The sequence below is a fragment of the Schistocerca piceifrons genome, unplaced genomic scaffold, assembly GCF_021461385.2.
Source record: "Schistocerca piceifrons isolate TAMUIC-IGC-003096 unplaced genomic scaffold, iqSchPice1.1 HiC_scaffold_949, whole genome shotgun sequence".
Lineage (NCBI taxonomy): Eukaryota > Metazoa > Arthropoda > Insecta > Orthoptera > Acrididae > Schistocerca > Schistocerca piceifrons.
The window spans coordinates 182501-187500 of NW_025729222.1; the positions used below are offsets into that span (position 1 = coordinate 182501).

The following is a 5000-nucleotide window of genomic DNA, read 5'->3' on the forward strand; positions in this document are numbered from 1 at the left end:
ATGGAACATTTTGGACTGGAACCAGATTACCCGTACACACGGCGCTGATTAGTAATCAATGCAGAGCCATCAAACTACAGAATATATATACAACTGTCCGTATACATGCTGAAAGAGTCTGCCCACAATGGGAACCACACGTCAGCCAGCCACTCTGATCACGCACCACTCTCTGCTTCTAACGGGCGCACATACAATATGTAAGCACCAGCATGGAACAACATCCAGTGCATCCTCTCCGCCACATTACACAATCCACACTATCACAACCAGACCAGGAGGTCCATGCGGAAAATACAATATCCCACCCTTTCGACATCCACCATTGCGCAGATCAGGCACCAACACCCACACATGTCCTATACAACGGTGCACCCAACATCACAATAGTACCTCCTGTCACAGCGCACAAACAATGACATGAGTCAAAGACACAGGTCTGACACAAGCATAGAATTGGAGCGCCGCCTCTAATAAGCCAAAGGTGCATCCTGACGTGACAAATCTGATCATGTCACAAGCATTCACTTACTATAATCACTATCAACGAACCTGCCGCCCCCGCCCCCCCCTACACCTTTCCTTACAACAACGTGTAACCTAACCTAACCTAACCTATGTTGTACCTTAACCTAACCTATGTTGTACCTTAACCTAACCTATGTTGTACCTTAACCTAACCTATGTTGTACCTTAACCTAACCTATGTTGTGCCTTAACCTAACCTATGTTGTGCCTTAACCTAACCTATGTTGTGCCTTAACCTAACCTATGTTGTGCCTTAACCTAACCTATGTTGTGCCTTAACCTAACCTATGTTGTGCCTTAACCTAACCTATGTTGTGCCTTAACCTAACCTATGTTGTGCCTTAACCTAACCTATGTTGTGCCTTAACCTAACCTATGTTGTGCCTTAACCTAACCTATGTTGTGCCTTAACCTAACCCATGTTGTGCCTTAACCTAACCCATGTTGTGCCTTAACCTAACCCATGTTGTGCCTTAACCTAACCCATGTTGTGCCTTAACCTAACCCATGTTGTGCCTTAACCTAACCCATGTTGTGCCTTAACCTAACCCATGTTGTGCCTTAACCTAACCCATGTTGTGCCTTAACCTAACCCATGTTGTGCCTTAACCTAACCCATGTTGTGCCTTAACCTAACCTATGTTGTGCCTTAACCTAACCTATGTTGTGCCTTAACCTAACCCATGTTGTGCCTTAACCTAACCCATGTTGTGCCTTAACCTAACCCATGTTGTGCCTTAACCTAACCCATGTTGTGCCTTAACCTAACCCATGTTGTGCCTTAACCTAACCCATGTTGTGCCTTAACCTAACCCATGTTGTGCCTTAACCTAACCCATGTTGTGCCTTAACCTAACCCATGTTGTGCCTTAACCTAACCCATGTTGTGCCTTAACCTAACCCATGTTGTGCCTTAACCTAACCCATGTTGTGCCTTAACCTAACCCATGTTGTGCCTTAACCTAACCCATGTTGTGCCTTAACCTAACCCATGTCGTGCCTTAACCTAACCCACGTCGTGCCTTAACCTAACCCACGTTGTCGCCTAACATAACCCACGTTGTCGCCTAAACCTGCTCTGTAATTGTTATACGACTCGTTCAATTAGTGTAGTGTTGCCCACCCGCAACCCTCGCAATATAGTTCGCTACTCGCACTCCCCGCTCCCCTGTGTATCGCTTCATGTTAAACACCTTGCAAGTCTTGCTCACTTTCCACATGCTCCTGCTGTACACTGTAATGTGGATGGCAGCAGGACGTACATGCCGCCCCTCCCCACGTCCCCACCTTGCCCCCTGCCTTCGCAAGCTGGTTGGTGAGAACTTTGCATGTTCAATGCCCTCCGCATGCGACGTACTCAGGCTACGTTGTGGTGCGGCCTGTGTCAACTGTCCGCTAATGTCGTACGCGTAAACCACAATCTGTACTGCACATTCGTCCTTATGTACTGAATGATACATCGTGGCACATGTGTGACCGTACAACGACTGCGCCCAAAAACGGCGGACCATACAGTGCAAATATTGTGCACGCAGCTACGTGTCGTCTCCCTATGAGAGCTGGATTGCAGTGTGGTACGCCATAGAGACGTGTGGGAGGAACGGACGCCGTGGATGGCGATCAGCATGAGCTGTCTGTTGATGTATTCGGACCTAGTCGTCTCTCCTCACACACCGTGATGGCATGGTGCACCGCGTTCCATATCTGCGACATGCTACAGAGGCCGGTTGACAGTCGTTCGAGCAATGGACATCGCATACGTACGGGGGCCACCTTCCACGTATTGTCTAGGCGTGCACATTTTGTTGCGTGTATGTGGGCAGACGTAGTGTGGCGTGACACCTGACACAGGCATGCAATAATCGTGGAAGTTGCAAATGGCGATGGACGCCTGCGTTTTCTGGTGAAGTTACGCAAATGAACAAATGGTAACCTGTTGTGGTGCGGTTGTTCTCGCTAGGGGTGAATCGGTGATGGCGACGATAGGTTGAGGTACTAACCGGTTGTTCCAGCGATACCCACCATGCCGACGAAACTGAACGGCATCTGGGTGTGAAGCGATACGCGGCGGTGGCTGGGTGGGACCGTCCCCGGCCGGTGAGGGGGCGCCTCCCGGCGTGCTGGCCGCGCGGTGCGTGGGCGCACGCGCTACAGCCGGCTGGTGGGGGCGGCCAGTGGCAGGCGCCCCGGCCGACGGACGCGGCAGGCGTCGCAGCTGCGCGCCGGCGCACCCTGCGCGCGGCGCCGTGCGGCCAAAGTAGGTCCTCGCGGGCCCGGTGCGAAGCGCGGTGGACATCTTCAGTGTGCTGGTCCGATTGAGGACTGTGTGCGTTGAGGATGCGCTGCCGCCCGGCGCTCGGCGCCGCGACGCCGTCTGCTGCTCGGTCGCCCCAGCGGTTCTCGCTGGTGGTTTGTATCGCAGCTGTGCGGATGTGTTGGCGCGTGCGCTGTGCTGGGAGAGTTCGCTTCGGCACCCAAGTGGGGCTTTTGTCCTTCTGTGGCGCTGGCGTTGGAGCTGCCGGTCACCGTAGGTGGCGCGTGTTGTCTCCCGCCGGCAATGCCACGACAGCACGCTCCCGGGCCTCTGTCGGCAGCGGCAAGCTCAGTTGGGAGCACGGGTGGTCGCACCGAAAGCGTCTACTCGCCTAACTCCGGGCGATTGCGCCTCTCTCGAACCCGACCAAGTACTTGGGACGGCGCTGCGCGCCGCCGGGACCTGAGAGGGTTTCGAGGTGTATTGTGCAGGGGAGCTCAGCCTCCTCCTGTTTGCAGAATGATTGAGCGGACGCTTGCGTGTTCGCGCGGGCCCCCGGGACACACTCCCGGGCGGCCGGCTGCTCAGCTCTAGTTGACGCAGCTCCCTGGTTGATCCTGCCAGTAGTCATATGCTTGTCTCAAAGATTAAGCCATGCATGTCTCAGTACAAGCCGCATTAAGGTGAAACCGCGAATGGCTCATTAAATCAGTTATGGTTCCTTAGATCGTACCCACGTTACTTGGATAACTGTGGTAATTCTAGAGCTAATACATGCAAACAGAGTCCCGACCAGAGATGGAAGGGACGCTTTTATTAGATCAAAACCAATCGGTCGGCTCGTCCGGTCCGTTTGCCTTGGTGACTCTGAATAACTTTGGGCTGATCGCACGGTCCTCGTACCGGCGACGCATCTTTCAAATGTCTGCCTTATCAACTGTCGATGGTAGGTTCTGCGCCTACCATGGTTGTAACGGGTAACGGGGAATCAGGGTTCGATTCCGGAGAGGGAGCCTGAGAAACGGCTACCACATCCAAGGAAGGCAGCAGGCGCGCAAATTACCCACTCCCGGCACGGGGAGGTAGTGACGAAAAATAACGATACGGGACTCATCCGAGGCCCCGTAATCGGAATGAGTACACTTTAAATCCTTTAACGAGTATCTATTGGAGGGCAAGTCTGGTGCCAGCAGCCGCGGTAATTCCAGCTCCAATAGCGTATATTAAAGTTGTTGCGGTTAAAAAGCTCGTAGTTGGATTTGTGTCCCACGCTGTTGGTTCACCGCCCGTCGGTGTTTAACTGGCATGTATCGTGGGACGTCCTGCCGGTGGGGCGAGCCGAAGGCGTGCGACCGCCCCGTGCGTGCTCGTGCGTCCCGAGGCGGACCCCGTTGAAATCCTACCAGGGTGCTCTTTATTGAGTGTCTCGGTGGGCCGGCACGTTTACTTTGAACAAATTAGAGTGCTTAAAGCAGGCAAGCCCGCCTGAATACTGTGTGCATGGAATAATGGAATAGGACCTCGGTTCTATTTTGTTGGTTTTCGGAACCCGAGGTAATGATTAATAGGGACAGGCGGGGGCATTCGTATTGCGACGTTAGAGGTGAAATTCTTGGATCGTCGCAAGACGAACAGAAGCGAAAGCATTTGCCAAGTATGTTTTCATTAATCAAGAACGAAAGTTAGAGGTTCGAAGGCGATCAGATACCGCCCTAGTTCTAACCATAAACGATGCCAGCCAGCGATCCGCCGCAGTTCCTCCGATGACTCGGCGGGCAGCCTCCGGGAAACCAAAGCTTTTGGGTTCCGGGGGAAGTATGGTTGCAAAGCTGAAACTTAAAGGAATTGACGGAAGGGCACCACCAGGAGTGGAGCCTGCGGCTTAATTTGACTCAACACGGGAAACCTCACCAGGCCCGGACACCGGAAGGATTGACAGATTGATAGCTCTTTCTTGATTCGGTGGGTGGTGGTGCATGGCCGTTCTTAGTTGGTGGAGCGATTTGTCTGGTTAATTCCGATAACGAACGAGACTCTAGCCTGCTAACTAGTCGCGTGACATCCTTCGTGCTGTCAGCGATTACTTTTCTTCTTAGAGGGACAGGCGGCTTCTAGCCGCACGAGATTGAGCAATAACAGGTCTGTGATGCCCTTAGATGTTCTGGGCCGCACGCGCGCTACACTGAAGGAATCAGCGTGTCTTCCTAGGCCGAAAGGT

The 5000-nt window shown here is 53.0% G+C and overlaps 1 non-coding gene across 1 annotated transcript in view; it reads left to right on the plus strand.

Moving 5' to 3' along the window:
- The first annotated feature begins 3386 nt into the window (after positions 1–3386).
- LOC124773228 overlaps positions 3387–5000 on the plus strand; it is a 1909-nt gene continuing 295 nt past the window's right edge. The window contains exon 1 of the ribosomal RNA XR_007014548.1: positions 3387–5000. This exon is cut by the window's right edge and continues 295 nt beyond it. This is a non-coding gene — a ribosomal RNA (small subunit ribosomal RNA).